Genomic DNA, 18,146 nt, shown 5'->3' with positions numbered 1-18,146 from the left:
CACCATTTATATGAGTTACCTATAGTGGTGCGAGACAGCAAAGGTAATAAGATGGGAGATGGGCGAAATGGGGAGTTACTGCTCCTCAGTTCAGAATCTGTTTTGGAAGATGAAAAAGTTCTAGAGAAAGATACTGGTGATGACTGCACAATGGTGTGAATGTCCTCGTGGCCACTGAACTGCTGAAACAGGGCAATACACAAGTACTAGAACCCCTATCTGGGATGTGCAAGGCCCTGAATATGATCCTGATGCATCACACAGCCCAACCTGTTTCCCATCAGCACTGCTCAACCTGAGTAGCAAGCTGTCAGGCCCTCACTGCCATGCAAACCATAGGAATAATTCCCCAACAGCAGCGCCTATGGGAGAGGGTCTAGAAAAAAAGGAAGGAAGAAGGAAGAACAGAGGGAGGGAAGGAGGGAGGCAGAGAAGGAGGGAGGGAGGGAGGGAGGGAGGGAGGGAGGGAGGGAGGGAGGGAGGGAGGGAGAGAAGAAAAGAGGGAAGAAAGAAGGGAGGGGGGAGGGAGATGTCATAATGCTGATACCAGGAGTTAATTTCACTCTGAAGACTTCTGGTTCATGTTTCAATTATCAAATTCAAATACAAAATCAGCAAGTACTAAGAGACAGGCAACTCATTTGCCTCTGTGCAGAGAGTTCTGATGGATGATGACAGGTGAGCTGTCACCTTGAAGTTAATGCCAGTTATAAAGCTCAGGGCTACACACAGGCTGGTTGTACTGTACCCGCATCTCTGGGGCCATGAGCACCTTGTTTAGAGGAGTTCTCTGTCCATCAATCTCTCACCTGTGACTGTCAAGCTATCTGGTGCTTATTAAGGTATTTATCCACTGTTGTTTTCTTCTGCTACTGGTAAAACTATTTTTTATCTCTGTTCTGCTTAAAGTATAGCTTTGACCTGTTATATAAAAATAGAGTTAATTGTGAGAAAAGGTGAAATCATGAAATTGGCGTATAAGTTGATAGACATGGAGAGCATCATGCTAAGTGAAATGAGTCAGAAAGAGAGACAGACATAGAATGAGTGCACTCATTTGTGGAATATAAAGTAACCTAATTTGAGACTAACACCTAAGGACAGTACAGATAAGGTTCCAGGAGGATCACTACACAGTTTGGAGGCTGGCCTCACGTGCTGGGGAAAAAGGCAGTTGGGATGAGGAAGGGACCACTAAGTAAATGATGGTTGGAGGGAATGCTTGGGATGGGAGATGCGTGCTGAAAGTAGATTAAGGACCAAACATGATGGCCTCCTCGTATCTGTATTGACCAAAAGTAAAGAGAAAGAAGGAATGTACTTGCAACAGGAAGGGGGTGGGATGGGGTGGGGAACGCGGGAGAGATACTGGGGACATTGGTGGTAGAAATGTGCACTGGTAGAGGGATGGGTGCCTGATCATTGTATGACTGAAATGTAATCAAGAAAGTCTGTAACTATATCTCATGATGATTCAATAAAAAAATAATAATAAATAGAGCTAATACATACTGTTTACTCCCTGATAAGGGAAACCCTCAGTCAGATAACATAGAAAGTCTCGTGCTTTTTTATAATAGGTATCAACTGACTTTATTATTTAAGGAGGTCTCTTGAAAAAGTCAACTATTTAACTTTCCTCTAGTCTTTATACATGAAACAAATTGCATTCTTTTAATTTCACACATTTATAAACCATCTATGACTCGGCTCAGACAGCTTTATGGACAACTCTTTACAACCTTCAAACAAGAGAAACAAGTTAAGCTATGTAAACTCTTCTGCTGCACAGAAATAATGCAAGCAATCCTAACTAATTTAAGAAAATAACCCTAAAGTCAAAGTGACCAAATTAGTTTATAGTAGAAATAATTAGACCTACCTCAATTATACTGATCCAAAATTTTTAAATAAATTTATAACAAAAGTCTAAGGTGTTAAAAATGATCTCTAAAAATATATTTGATTGTCACTTCAAAAAATATAAAAGAATCAAACCATCATCTCAATAGATTTGTTAAAATTTGGTGCATGTTCCTTTTTATTTTTAAGAGATTCCTTTTGGAGCAAGAGAAATAGCTCAACCAACTGGAGGGCATTTACAAGAAGACCCGGGTTCAATGCTTTAGCATTTCCTGATCCCCCCAAACACCGCCAGGAGCAATCCCAGAGCACTGACACAGGAGTATCCTCTGGGTACTGCCAGGTGTGACTCCCAAGTATTTTTTAACTAGATATTTTTAAAGATAACTTTCTCAAATAAGATTTTGAAAGTGTTTTCCCACATGAATTATGATTAAAGAATTATATCAGAAAAAATACTTCTTTGACATTGAGAATCAACCTATGTAATTCTTCACATTAAAATGTTTTTAAAGAAACCATCAGGTGAATGAGACCAGTTGTAGTTACTGGTTTTGGCATATCGAATACACAGCGGATAGCTTGCCAGGCTCTTCCGTGCAGGCGGAATACTCTCGGTAGCTTGCCAGTCTTTCCGAGAGGTATAGAGGCTTTTGGGGTGACCTCTAATCACCCTTGTAGGTGTTACCATATTTGAACCCTATCAAATATGGTACGACAATTCCAGAAGACGGGTATTTAGTGTCTTATGATGTGTCGAGAGTAGAAGTCTGCCAGTGGGGTATTTATCTGGGTAGGGTGGGTCTCCTGTGCACAATTCGATCCCTGGGTGGTTGATGGAAGCAGACAGGGCAGGGTAGGGTGGGGCTCCTGATTAGAATCCCTTTGTCACCTGTGGTGGTGGGAGCAAGCAGAGAAGCTCTGTCCCTGGGTCCGCCGAGCCTGGAGTCCAAGGTCTCAGAGAGTTCCGCTTACCTTGTTCTGTGGGTCTTCAGTTGTGCGTGGGTCTCGGCCGGAGCTGCCGCGCGGTTCCGGAAAGCGTCCTGGAGTGTGGCGACGGCTGGGTAGTGGAAGTAGTGTAACTACAACTGGTCTCATTCACCTGACCCTGAAGGCTTCACCGACATGGCAGCACTGAGAAGGATGAGAAAGGAGAGGCCGACAAAATCTCAAGGCCGACCTAGGCTGCCACAACGAAGGAAGACAAAAATGATCGTCTGTACTTTCAATGCACGTACGCTAGCATCAGATGCATCCATCGAGGACCTGATGGTACAAGCGCGAATGATCAAGTACGACATCATTGGTCTGACCGAGACAAGAAGACACGAATCTCACCATGCCGTTTTCGACACTGGAGAAGAATTGTTCCTCGGAACATGCGATAAAAGAGGTGTTGGAGGCGTCGGTGTCCTTATCAACACAAACCTGGCCAAGAGCATTGATTCATTCGAATGCCTAACAACCCGAATCGGACGTTTACATTTGAATAGATGTGGCTCACTGCCTGCAGTTTCTATCTTCGTTGTCTACGCACCAACATCTCATTATGATGAAAGAGAAATCGAGAAGTTCTACATGGAGCTAGAGAAATTCTATAAAGAAGACCACACCTTCTACAAGATCATTGTGGGTGATTTTAATGCCAAGATAGGACCGAGAAGATCAGCTGAAGAACTTCACATCGGAACCCATGGCCTAGAATGGAACGAACAGGGTGAGAGACTGTCTGAGTTCATCATGTCGACCAAGACCATTCATGGTAACTCACAGTTCCAGAAGGCAGAATCTAAACGATGGACATGGGAGTCTCCCGGTGGACGATTCCACAATGAAATAGACCACATCATATTCAATCGACGGTTTTGCCTGACTGATGTCGCTGTTGTCCCAAAATTTCGAACGGGATCGGACCACCGTCTCCTTCGTGCAAAATTCTACTTCACAGAGCGGGGAGAAAGGGCTGCAAAGTTCAAAAAGAGAACTCCCAGAACGACCACCAACTGGGAACTCTTTGGTACTATTGCGGCAACATGGGAAGATGCCATTGTTGACAACATTGACGAGGAATACGATCGACTGGTTCAGCACCTCCATGAATGTGCGAGGAACGCCAAGAGAGAGATAGCCACAAAAAGTCGCCTATCTTCGAAAACTCTTGAGCTAATTCGCCAGCGTGGTTTGGCGCATGCCTCAGGCAACCGCAAGCTAACGTCCGAGCTTGCAAAGCAGTGCAGAGATGCGATCAAGGAAGACCTCAAAGAGAGAAGAGCAGAAGTACTGGTAGATGCGGCAGAAGCCGGGAAAAGTATTCGTAACGCCCGCCTGTCCTTCGCCAACTATAAGACCAAGATGACTGCCCTCCGACGTCCTGATGGATCCATCACATCCTCCAGAACGGAAATGGAGAAGATTATCCATGACTTCTACTCAAATCTCTTCGATAGCCATGTCCACTTGCCGACATACCAAATTCCACAGGATGGGTATGTCGTTCCCAACGTTCTCCCTTCCGAAATCCGACACGCCATTTCGTCAGTAAAGAAGCAAACAGCACCCGGCCCAGACAAGGTCAGACCTGAACACCTGAAGAAACTGCCGTCAGTACTCATCAATACACTGGCTCGGCTCTTCACTCGCTACCTGTCTGAATGCAAGGTTCCATCTCAATGGAAAACCAGCAGGACCGTACTACTGTTCAAGAAGGGAGACATCCATGACATTGGCAACTATCGCCCGATCTGCCTATTGTCTGTCATCTACAAGTTGTTCACTCGAGTCATCCTGAATAGGATTGGCAGAACACTAGATGAAGGACAACCATGTGAGCAAGCAGGGTTCCGCAAAGGATTCAGCACCATCGACCATATCCACACGATAACCAAACTCATTGAGGTTTCTCGGGAGTTCAAGATGCCGCTCTGCTTAACGTTCATTGATTTAAAGAAGGCCTTTGATTCTGTTGAGACGGAAGCGGTCATTGAAGCCCTAGCCAATCAGGGCATACAAGCCCAATACATCAGGATCCTCCGTGAGCTGTATTGCGGATTCACTACCAGGATCTCACCATTCTACAAAGAAGTGATCGTTGATGTCAAGAGAGGGGTGCGGCAGGGTGATACCATTTCACCAAAACTCTTCAGTGCCACCCTCGAGAACATCATGCGACGACTGGAATGGGAAGGAATGGGAGTGAAGATAGATGGTCGGCAACTACACCACCTCCGCTTTGCTGATGACATTGTTTTAATAACACCAAACATCAGCCAAGCGGCACAAATGCTGGCCGACTTTGACCGTGAGTGTGGAAAGGTAGGACTACAGCTGAATCTTACGAAGACAATGTTTATGAGAAATAGCCTTGTTCCTGACGCCCCATTCGCTCTCAATGGAACGACCATCTCTGAATGCAACAGCTATGTGTACCTAGGTCGAGAGGTCAACATGACAAATGACCTGGCACCCGAGCTGCGCAGGAGGAAGAGAGCGGCTTGGAACGCCTTCAAGAACGTCGAAGAAATAGCTAAGAGGACGAAGAACCTCCGGCTCCGGGCACATCTCTTTGATTCCACTGTTCTTCCTGCATTAACATATGCCTCAGAGACCTGGGCCCTACGCAAACAAGATGAGAACGCCATTCAGGTCTCCCAAAGAAGAATAGAAAGAGCTATGCTTGGAATATCACGTTTCACTCAAATGAGAGAACGAATCCGGAGTTCTGACATCCGTCGACGATCAAGGATCAGGGACGCTGTCTCATTTGCCAAGGTGTCGAAAATCAGATGGGCTGGTCACGTAATGAGATTTAAAGACGACCGTTGGACTAGAGCTGTTACTGATTGGATTCCACGGGATGTCAAGAGACCGCGTGGCCGCCCACCTACCAGATGGTCAGACTTCTTTGTCAAGGTCATGAACGATCGGTTTGAGACCCTCCATGTTCCCGGAGCGAAGAGATGCCATTGGGCTACACTAGCACGCGACAGGGACAAATGGAGACGTTACTGGCGCCCGCTCGAGCAAATCGACGACTAACGGGAAGTTAAGTGATTAAGTGAAGTGAAAGAAACCATATGACCATCTCAAAGAAAGAAAATTTTGCAAAATCCAAAATATATTCCTGATTACTTATTGTTTTGTTTTGCTTTTAGGTGGGTTCACACCAGTGATGCTCTGGGCTTACTCCTGTCTCTGCATCTCAAAGAAAGAAAATTTTGCAAAACCCAAAATATATTCTTGATTACTTATTGTTTGTTTTGCTTTCAGGGGAGTTCACACCAGTGATGCTCTGGGCTTACTCCTGTCTCTGCCCTCAGGAATCACCCCTACCCAGGTTCAGACGACCATTTGGGGTGTCAGGAATCTAACCCAGATCAGTCTCAGGTAAGGCAAGTACCCACTCGGCTCTTTGATTTTTGTTTTGTTGGTTGGTTTTGTTGGTTTGGAGCCCCACCCAGTGGTGCTCAGGGCTTACTTCTGGTTCTGCACTCAGGGATTGCTCCTGGCAATGCTGGAGGACCATGTGGGGTACCAGAGATTAAACCCAGGTCAACCCAGGTACAAGGAAGGGCCCTACCCACTATAGCACTGTAGCACTGTCCTCCCATTGTTCAGCGATTTGCTCTACAGGCACCGATAACATCTCCATGTTGTTACTGTGTTTGGCATATCGAATATGTCAAGGGTAGCTTGCCAGGTTCAGCCGTGCGGGCAAGATACTCTCGGTAGCTTGCCAGCCTCTCCGAGAGGGGCAGAGGAATCAAACTCGGGTCGGCCACGTGCAAGGCAAACACCTTACCGCTGTGCTATTGCTCCAGCCCACTGTACTATCTGATTTTTGTTAGTTTGTTCTGGGGTCATTCCCAATGGTACTTCGGACTCTGCACTCAGGATTTCTCCTTGGGGTGAGGGGTGGAGGGGGGGGCATATGTTAGTGAGCCATATGGAGTGCCAGGATCAAACCTAACTCAGCTCATGAAAGACAAGCACCCTATCTGCTACACTATCTGTCCAGCCTATTATCTGATTTTTTTAAAAGAACAAAAAACATCTCTCAGCAAACAAGCAACTTCCTCAACCTTATGTAGAGTGGCTATAGAACTACTAATATTATACTGACAGATGAAAAACTGCATCTTTCCCTGACAAGATCAAGAACTTGGTTAGGATGCTTCTCTCTGCTTTCACTCCACATTGTACCAATGACTTGAGTCTAGGTGACAGGAAAAGAAATAAAGGTGTGCAGATTGGAAGAAAGCACTAACTTGTTTTTATTTAGAGATGGTCTGATTAGCTAAATAAAAATACAATGCTTGGGCGGGGCCGAGGAAATGACTCCAGGCCAGATGCAGTCTGGCTGCTGCTAGATCTCTGCTGCTTCAAGACCCCCTAAGCATCTCTGGTCTTGGCCCTGGTGGCCCCCACCCAGCAGCTGAGGCTGAGAAGTGCTGAATCTCCCCACCAGTGAGACTGAGTAGTGGTTCCTTCCAAAAAGAACAGGCAAAAGGGGGAGGGATTTCAAAGAGAATCCTGCTCAGGACCTCAGCCCAATAATGTCTAAGGAGACCTAAATGAATAAACTAACATAAATATCCTGAATTGAATCCTAGGTCAGAAAGAGGGTACTGGGGAAAAAAACAAGATTGAGAATGTAGGAGAAGTATATGGGATTTTAGTTGCCAGTCTCTCTTGGTTCATTTAATGAGTCCATATGACAAAACACTTAAATTTTGTATTGCAAAACATTGCAAATATTTTCTAAATTATTATGTGGATACTGCTAAATATTTGCATACATAAGGTGTTGGTGTTAAGAGAGACTGGGTGTGAGATACGTGGAAAACCTATCACATACCTAGTTTCACAACTTTTCTATACCTCTAAAAAAGGTTATATTATAAAGTGATAAATATAAATATATATATATATATTTATGTAGGAGCAAGGATGTAGCTCTATCAAAAAGTTCATGCTTTTTATGCAAGAGGAGTGGGCATGAATTCCAGCACCACAAAAAAGTAATAAAACGCCTGGGCTGAAGAGATAGTGCCGAGACTGAGATATTTTCATTGCATGTGATCAACCCAGGTTTCATCGCTAGCACCTAATAAGGTCCCCAGATCCCCACCGAAGTGATCCCTGAGCACAGAGCCAGGAGTAAAGTGATCCCCGAGCACTGCCAGGTGTGGCACAAAATACAAAAATAAAACATAAAGCTACTTTCTTGGAAAAATTTTATAAAGACAAGAAAATACCACGTTTACGGAACAGAAAATGTGGGTGGTCTCTTTGTTCATCCAAAGTTCCCAGGTAGGTTCTTTTTTTTTTCCTCCTGCAATATTTTTGTGGGTTGTTTTATTTTTTTTTAATTTTTATTAGTAATCACCATGAGATACAGTTGTAGACTTACAACTTTTTGTGCTTGGGTTTCAATTATACAATGATCCAATACCCATCCCTCCACCAGTGCCCATTTTCCACCACCACAGGTCCCAGTATCCCTCCCACCCCCCATTCCCCCACCCCCCCACCCCCAACTAGGTAGGTTCTTAAATAAAGATGAATAAAAAAGGTGCTCAGATTCAGGGTTAGAAATGAGGGAATGGGGTGTGGGGGGAAGGAAAACAGAAGAGAGACTCCTCAGGCAAGAAGAAATGTAGTACAGGACTTTCAAGTGTGGCTCAGTTTGTGGTGTTTTCATAGGAAAACTGGATTTTTGCATTTCTTTTTTGTTTTCCTTTCTTTATTGTTTTGTTGTTGTTGAATCACCCTGAGATACACAGTTGCAAACGCTGATCAGGCTTCATTCAGACAATGTTCCATCACCCATCCCTCCACCAGTGTACATTTCCCAAGTTTTCCTGTTTCTTATCAAACAAGATCTCAGCACTTTCCTGTTTCACACAGAGGTCTTGCTAATTTAGGGCTCATTTGTGGTGTTAAGATAAATTAACATCTTTTATTCAGACTTAGGCTGGTGGGGACTGTCTCTTTAGTTCAGACATTTTAGTTTATATATTTCACCATATGCCCAGGTATTGTTTCTTTTCTTGTCTTTCCAAGGTCTGGGTCAGAATTTATGGTCTTGGAAAATTATAAACTTCTCACTCTCAAAAGGAGTCCAGGAATTTGTGGGGATATTTAAAATGTAGAGTGAGGACAGCTAAAATGAAGACCTGGCAAGGGGAATCTGAGGTTTCCTCTTTCATTATTAAGATGTTGTTATTAAGACATCATTAAAATGACTATCAAAAGCTATCTCAATTCTAATAAGATTTGATCTACAAAAATTGTGAGACTGATTCTAAAATTCACTCTAACAGTCAGGGGACCTAGGGTGATCAAAACAACTTTGAAAAATAAGTGCAGAGATTGAGGAATCACCCTAAGTGATTTCAAAAGTTATTATCAAGACCATAGAATACTGTGTATTACTATACAAACACTTGGCTACATCTTGTAGCCAAATAAGTTACAAGAGACTATGAAGTGCACAAATCCTATCGTCCTGTTATATCTGGTTGTAGCAGACCACTGATGCTGTAACTTTTTTTTTCTTAATCAGAAGACTTGTCTTAATATTTTTCCTTTATTTATTTATTTATTTTTTTATTAGTGAAACACCATGAGGTACAAGTTGTCGATTTACAAATTTTTGTGCTTGGATCTCGGTCATACCACGATCAAATACCCATCCCTCCACCAGTGTCCACTTTCCACCACCAGGATAATATCCCTCCCCCCCATCCCCCCATCCCCCCCCCGCCACTGTGGCAGGGCATTCCCCCTTGTTCTCTCTCTCCTTTTGGGTGTTGTGATCAGCAAAAGAGGCATTGAGTGGTGAACATGTTCAGTGCAGTCTACTTTCAACCTGTGATGCTGTAACTTTTATAGGACAATAAGCTCCATGTCAGGAAGATTGTCTTACTTAATGGAGTGGAGGAATCTGAGACAGAGTCATCAACACTTTTATTGGTTCTTGTTAAATCTACAATGCCCAGTTTGCATTCATACTAATCCTCATAACCAGTCTTTCATTGGTCTCCTTACAGAAAGAAATGTGCTCACACCCCTATACTGCTTTCTGGATGCCTTTGAAGGAATGGGGTGTTCACTGACTAGGATTCTGTGTTCTCTTTTGATACTCCATTCAAGGGTTAGGAACTTGCATTTACAGCCCATACACTACTGCCATCTAGTGGTAACACTATGCAAGTAGCCAGAGCTCTGTTTTCATAGGCTTCATTCCAAATCCCTCATCAAACAGTTGGTCCACAACATAAATCAGATCTGGTAAGTATTGTAAACCATGGTGCCTACAATAATATTTTTTTAATCAGGTTTGACATGTGGGAGGGAAAGGGCCTGTGGAGAGAAGGCAGAGTCTATATTAAAGTGGAATCAAGAACTTAGATGCAATCAGGAAAAGAGCAACTCTTTAAAATAAGAAGAGTTCTGAGGAAGGGGGAACAAAGAGAGTTTGGGGAGTTTGGAGATGAGGAACTGTAAATAGTGGAGAGCAAGAGTAATAATTACAAAGCTGTCATTCTTCGTGAAAAAGACGACATTCGAAAGTGGGCCTATTTCAGATTCACAAATAAATCACAAAGAGATGACAAAACCTTAATGACTTTAAAGTGAGATACAACACTCCTCACTAACATTCTCCTAAAGAAATATTTTTTGATCATTCTCTTAGCAAATCATTGATAGAAAGAAATACCAAATTAATGTTGAGGGCCTGCTATAGAGGCAGACTTAAGGGGTGGTTGGAAAGATTGGAGACAATGGTGGAGGGAAGATGTCATGGTGGTGGCTTGGTGTTGGAATATTGAATGCCTCTGCCAAACCATCATGAATAAATCCGTAAACCACAGCATAAAGGCAAAATGAATTAATTAAAGGGCAAAAATAATATTTTTAATTAAGAAAAAAGAAATAAGAAGACCTTCTTGGACAATGACCAGAGGGACAGAGAAACAGGAAGTTGTTCTAAGATAGCTAAATAAAAGTTCATGGCTGCAGCGATAGTACCACGGACAAGGCATTTGCCTTTCACCAGGCCGACCTGGGTTTGATCCTGGGCATCCCATATGGTCCCCATGACCTCCAGGAATAATCCCTGAGAGTAAAGCCGGGACTAAACCCTAAGCACTGCCAACAAAACAAAACCTTAAATTAGAAGATCACCTGAGGATTATTCATAAGCAATACAAAATAAATTATTTAGTCCTGGTTTGGGGGCAGGGTTTGGGGGTCTGTGTGGAAACATTCAAAATATGGTGGTGGGTAGGTGTAATGGTGGTGGGATTGGTGTTGGAATATTACATGTATCAAATTATTGTGAACAACTTTACAAAAGTAAAATTAAATTTAAAAAATAGATACATAAAATAAAACATTGTTAAGAAAAAAGAAAGATCAGCTGAGAACCCTCAGTAATAAACTGGGGGATCTGAAATAAAAATTCAAAGTGCCTATGGTTCATTTTTGGTTTTATTTTCAATTTTCAAAGCTCACTAGTAAGGAATCCTTTCCTAAATTAACTTAGGATCAGTCCTTTTCTAATCCTAAAAAAAGTTGGATAATTTAAAAGCCAACTTTCCAATTGCCTACATCTTCCAGGTTGTTTATAGTTCAGTCACAAAAGTAATCAGATTCCTTTGTCTTTAATTCTGTTTGGACATTCCTTCCAATTCCTCGAGTTTTGTTGGGGGGGTTTGTTGTTGGTAGTGATGGTGGTGTTTTGTTGAGGGGGCCACATCTGGCATTGCTCAGAGTTTGCTCCTGACTCTGCACCCAGGGATCAGTGGCTTTACTCAGGGAACCTTATGGTGTGCCAAGAATCAAACCCAGATCCTCTGGGTGCAAGGTAAAAGCTCTCGCTCCAGCCCAGTCCTGCAAGTTTTATAGAGATCATGCTCTCCACAAATTTAAGGCAGAGGAAGATTTGTGGAGATGTGGGCACAATATACGCCACTTCCCTTTGGAACAAGCAATAACTGAGAACATAACCAAGAGCCGTGGGGTGCAGCTGGAATTCAGGGTCTGAAGCGGCTGACTCAAGTGCTTAAGAATCTTTACCTTTTGGGGATACTGGGAAAATTAGTGGTGGAGAATGGGCACAGGTGGAAGGATGGGTACTTGATCATTGTATGACTGAAACGTAAGCACAAAGTTTGTAAGTCTGTAACTGCATCTCACGGTGATTCATTAAAAAAAATTAAATAAGAAAAAAAAAAGAAGAATCTTCACCTTTTTGGCTGGAGTGAAACCGGGAGGGCGTTTAACTTGCACGCGGCCTTTACCTTGCACGCAGCCAACCCAGGTTGGATTTCTGGCATCCCATATAGTCCCCCGACAACTGCCAGGAGTGATTCCTAAGTGCAGAGCCAGGAGTAACCTCCTGAGCATCACCACGTATGACCCCCAAAAACCTTTACCTTTCGTTTTTTGGCTTCGGAACCAAACCCAGCAGTGCTCAAGACTTACTCCTGGCTCTATTCTGAGATCACTCTTGGTGGTGCTCAGGTGACCACCTGGGGTCTAAGCCACATTGGCTGTGTGCAAGGCAAGCACCCTACTTGCTGAACTTTCGCTCCAGCCCCTATCATTTTTCTGAAGACAAAAGTGGTAAGATGAGCCTCTGCTGAAGAGACACTTGGGTCACATAAATAACCTTATAATTAATCTAATAATCTAACCAATAGCATTTTCCCATCTCTCTTCTACTGACATGTCGGTTTTCCTTTGGGGAGTTAGGTCCTCAATTGACGTGGCTAAATAAATGCTCTGTGTAAACCAAACTTCCTCAGTGTTTTCATGGGCACACAGGAAAACTGTCCTGTCCAAGACACTCGCATGAGGTGGGTCATGAGAAATGTTCTGGCCAATGAAACGCAAGCAGAAATGCTGCAAATGACCTGAAAACCATCTCTCCCGCCCTCCAGTCTTCTATCAGTGCTGACATAAGAGAGGTGACTTATCATGATCTCGGACAAGGAAGCAAATCAGGGTCATGGAGTTACCACTTAGAAAAAAAAAACGCATTACAGAGACTCCTCACTCTGAGCAGCCCGGATCTGAGCAAATTCCATGCTGGAATTTGCATGAATGGAAAGTGAAGTGTTGCTGTATTAGCCAAGTCCCTGGTTCCCAAAAGTTTACGGCCTACTATGGGAGATAAGATATAAACCGTTAAAGGAAAAACAACATTAAAATAACTACTTCTGTAGTATTCTGAGCATCTGTCATGTAATAATATATAATCCTGACTATAAACAAGCCAGGTAGGAAATATTTATTATCCCCAGTGTGGGAAAAAGAAACTGGGGCACTGCTTGCTTTAGGCACTTGCTCAAGAGCACATAGCTAGAGATCGGCAGATCTGGGAATTGAGCCCAGATTAGTCAGACGCCAGAGTCTACATTCTTAAATATTCTCTGCTGTATAATACTAGGCAGTTGATATTTTTTCAATGCCTATTTGTTCAATAAAGACAATAGCAACAACAACAACAAAAAACTGACAAACACTATTGGGGTGTATGAAAACATGTCTATTTTTTTTTCTTTTGGGGTCATACCCAGAGATGTGCAGGGCTTACTCCTGGCTCTGCACTCAGGAATTACTCCTGGTGATGCTTGGGGGACCACATGGGATAGTGGGAATCAAACCAGGGTCAGCCGCATGCAAGGCAAATGCCCAACCCGCTGTGTTATCACTCCAGCTCCAACTTGCTGTGTTATCACTCCAGCCCCAACAAGTCTATTCTGAAAACTAATCACACATGATGTAAAGTTGAGACACATCTGCAGAGAAATTGTGTGCACTGCACTATGTTACTCAACATAAGAAGCCAAGGAAGAGAAAGAAAACTGGACAGTGAATGTCACCCATACTAGCCTGAGATCTTGGGCCACTTTTGTTCTTAACCAGTTTAAGTTTCCTAACAATCACAGGAAGTATATTCTCTAATCGTCTCTCCATCACAGAGGAGAGGGTAGCACAGCGTGGCAAAGACTTGCTTCTGCAGCCAGTAAGAAGTTAGACCAAGATCCACATCCACACTGCCTGGTTTCCAAGCCCATACTCTCCCTGCTAATCTGTCACGCCTCGTGACTCAGCATAAAGAGCCCAGCATCTGTCTCAGGGATTTCAAATGCTGCCATTTCTGGCCATAAGACACCTGTCTTATTTCTCTTAGCCTTAATTTCCTTATCCCCAAAGTGGTGCTTGTTATTTATATTATCATTTTAATTATCACTAGAGAATGAGACAAACAAAAAAAAGTGAAAAAAGACGTGATCCATGCAAGCACACAGAGACAGAAAATCCAAAGATGTAGGTCAGCCACAAGAAATGACTCAATTCATCTGGTCAGCTAATTGTAGTCATGGCTGCACACACACACACACACAAAAAGAGTTTGTTCATTATTGTTTCAGGAATCTTTCCATTGGTGAGCATTTTCCTGGCCTATTTAGGTAATCCTTGCCCATGATAACTCTAGAATCCTTCTTTTCCAACTTCAGTTTGCTAGCATCATTCTCTTTCATTCCTATATTTCATCTAGAAAATCCCATTGGATAATGCTTTTTATATTTTTGGCAAAGGACCTTTATATTCTTCAAAGAGGAGCTCCTAAAAGGCAGCTCATAGAGAAGGGATCACCAAGTAAAGGATGCTTGAAGGACCTGCTTGGGATGGGAAATGTATGCTGAAAGTAGACTATAGACCGAACATGATGACCACTTAATACCTGCATTGCAAACTACAATGCCCCAAATGGGGGAGAGAGAGAGAGAGAGAGAGAGTGAGAGAGAGAGAGAGTAAAAGGGGATCCACCTGCCACAGAGGCCGTGGCAGCAGAAAGGGGGGGAGGGGGTTGGTGGGAAGGATACTGGGAACATTGGTGGTGGAGAATGGGCACTTGGTGGAGGGATGGGTACTAGATCTTTGTATGACTGAAACATAAGCACAAAAGTTTGTAAGTCTAACTGTATCTCATGGTGATTCATTAAAAAATAAAACTTAATCAATTAATTAATTTTTTTAAAAAAGAGGAGCTCCTATATAAAATGGATGGTGAGAGGGGCTGGGAGGGGCACGCGGGGGGGGGGGGGGAGCGAACTCAACCTTTCTTGCTGACTAGGATCACTCCATAGCATAATTCCAAATTACCAAAAGATCCTCTTCATACTGAGGATGAAAATGGTATGAAATGAAGAAAGTAAAGGAGACAGCATGTTTGGAAAACAATAGACACCATTCTCAGCAGGGATGTCATAAAGAATTTCATGGAGCACTCATGAAATTCTTTCACTTGGACACTTGACATCCCGCTATTCATTGTTTAAGACCTGAAAAATATACTGTACTTGAAATGAGCACAGGAGACCCAGGAAGAAGAAGCCATTCTTTATTATTATCATTATTATTATTAGTGAATCACCATGAGATACTGTTACATACTTATAAACGTTCGTGTGTGCATTTCAGTCATACAATGATCGGTTACCCATCCCTCCACCAGTGCCCATTCTCCACCACCAATGATCCCAGTACCCCTTCCACCTTCCCACCCCCTCCCCCTCTCCACCCTGCCTCTGTGACAGGGCTTTCCCTTTTGTTCTCTCTCTCCTTTTGGGTATTGTGATTTGGAACCGAGGTATTGAGTGGCCATCATTTCTGTTTAGTGTGCTCATATGCTAGCTTACCTCAGCATTGGATCATACCTGACAGAAGTGCTGGATTTGTTGTCATTACTAATTGCATGATGGAACTGAAATGTTTTCCCACATATTCTGCTTTCTAAAGTAAGCAGCTGCTTTGGGTTGATTGAAGAAAATCAGTCCAAACAGTAAAGTAAATCAGGGTAAATGGCTATAAAAAAATGACAGAAAGGAAACTTAAGAAGTCACTCTCATCTCTTTTCTCTACGGCATCAAAGTCAATTTCTTTCTTATCAATCTCTTTCAAATGCAGTCAGCAAAACATACAGTTCTAATTCTTTTTTGGGGGGGGGGTATTTTTAACTCCTCAGTGAATGTTTTTCTTTTCTAAATTCTAAGCCTAGTTCTTGCCAATTGCTTTCCTTTTCAATTTTTTTTAATTGAGGTGGGATGCCACACCCAGCTCTGTTCAGGGGTTACTCCTAGCTCTGGGCTCACGGATCACTCCTAACAGGGCTCAGGGAACTATATAGGGTGCTAGAGATTGAACCTGAGTTGACCGTGTGCAAGTAGGGTGCCTTACCTGCTGTCTATCTCTCTGGTCCCACCAATTCCTTTCTAATGTATTCAAAAGCACATAGATGTCTAGTCCCACAACAAGATGACATTTCAATTAAATCCAATTTAAAAATTATGAAAAATAGAAGACATCGGTGATCCCAAAGAGCTCAATTTAAGAATGTGTAAAATACTTGAATAGTCACGTCACAAAGAATATAGAAATACATGAATAATAAATACATCAAAGTGTTCAAGGTTAGTGCGAGCCGAGAGCAAGCGGTCGTGGGCGCTGTCATTGCGCGTGCTGCCTCGTGGGTTCCGAGCGACCTAGCGGACGCCGAGCAGGCGAAGATGTCCGAGTACATCCGGGTCACGGAGAAGGACGAGAACGACGAGCCCGTCGAGATCCCGTCCGAGGACGATGGCACCGTGCTGCTGTCCACGGTCACGGCGCAGTTCCCGGGCGCCTGCAGCCTGCGCTACCGGAACCCCGTGTCGCAGTGCATGCGTGCCATATGCGCGCCTGGTGGAGGGCATCCTGCACGCGCCTGACGCGGGCTGGGGCAACCGGGTCTACGTGGTCAACTACCCCAAAGATAACAAAAGGAACATGGAGGAGGCTGATGCTTCCTCGGCGGTGAAGGTGAAAAGGGCCGTGCAGAAGACGTCTGACCCCATCGTGCTCGGCCTGCCCTGGAAGACCACCGAGCAGGACCTCAAGGAGTATTTCAGCACCTTCGGGGAGGTCCTCATGGTCCAGGTAAAAAAAAAGATATCAAGACTGGTCACCAAAAGAGGGTTTGGCTTTGTGCGGTTCACGGAGTATGAGACCCAAGTGAAGGTGATGTCCCAGCGACACATGATTGATGGACGGTGGTGTGACTGCAAACTTCCAAATTCTAAGCAAAGCCCGGATGAGCCTCTGAGGAGCAGGAAGGTGTCTGTGGGCCGCTGCACCCAGGACCTGACTGCCGATGAGCTGCGGCAGTTCTTCTGCCAGTACGGGGAGGTGGTCGATGTGTTCATCCCCAAGCCCTTGGGGGGGGGGGGGGCGTTTGCCTTAGTCACATTTGCAGATGATCAGGTGGCCCAGTCCCTGTGTGGCGAGGACCTGATCATCAAAGGCATCATCAGCGTGCATATCTGCAACGCGGAGCCCAAGCACAATAGCAATAGGCAGTTAGAGAGAAGTGGAAGATTTGGTGGTAATCCGGGTGGCTTTGGGAACCAGGGCGGGTTCGGGAACAGACGGGGCGGCGGGGCGGGGCTGGGCCACAAGCAGAGCAGCAACATGGGGGGCGGGATGAACTTCGGCGCCTTCAGCATCCACCCGACCATGAGGGCCACGGCCCAGGCCGCCCTGCAGAGCAGCTGGGGCATGATGGGGATGCTGGCCAGTCAGCAGAACCAGTCGGGCCCGTCAGGGAACAACCAGAGCCAGGGCAACATGCAGAGGGAGCCCAACCAGGCCTTCGGCTCCGGGAACAACCCGTACAGCGGCTCCAACTCGGGCGCCGCCATCGGGTGGGGGTCGGCCTCCAATGCGGGCTCCGGTAGCGGCTTCAATGCATGGACTTCAGCTCCAGCATGGACTCGAAGTCGTCGGGCTGGGGCATGTAGGCTGGGCTGGTCAGTTAGACGCTAGAGACTGGTGGGAATTCAAATTTTTCTAAACTCATCGTAAATATACTGTAAGACACATACGCACTAAGAATTTTCAAAATTGTTTTTTTTTCGGTGTGGAGTATATTCAGGAGTATTTTTGACATCTTTCATTTAGAAAAAGAAGAAAAGCTAAAGGAATTTTCTAAGTTTTGTTACATAACAGGTTGAACACTTGAGTGTTTGAAAGTGAACTGCTGTTAGCCTGACAGGTAAACCAACACCACAATTGCTATCAAGAGGCTTCTCCTGTAATTATTTTATCGCTGGACTTGTCACCTGAATTATTTGCATGTTCAAAGTGGAACCCATTGGTTAGAGCTGCAGTCTTTCCTCCTCATTTTAATTTGAACCCCACCATACAGATTTTCTCCGTAGGAAGGTCCC

The 18,146-nt window shown here is 44.2% G+C and overlaps 1 pseudogene; it reads left to right on the top strand.

Annotated features, from left to right (window-relative positions):
• Positions 1-16,448: 16,448 nt before the first annotated feature.
• On the top strand, positions 16,449-17,717 carry LOC130020412 (TAR DNA-binding protein 43-like; annotated as a pseudogene).
• The last annotated feature ends 429 nt before the right edge of the window (positions 17,718-18,146 follow it).

The sequence above is a fragment of the Sorex fumeus genome, unplaced genomic scaffold (assembly GCF_029834395.1).
Source record: "Sorex fumeus unplaced genomic scaffold, SorFum_2.1 ptg000012l, whole genome shotgun sequence".
Lineage (NCBI taxonomy): Eukaryota > Metazoa > Chordata > Mammalia > Eulipotyphla > Soricidae > Sorex > Sorex fumeus.
Note: the sequence above shows the minus strand (reverse complement) of the source record. Positions and strands in the feature narration are given on the sequence as shown.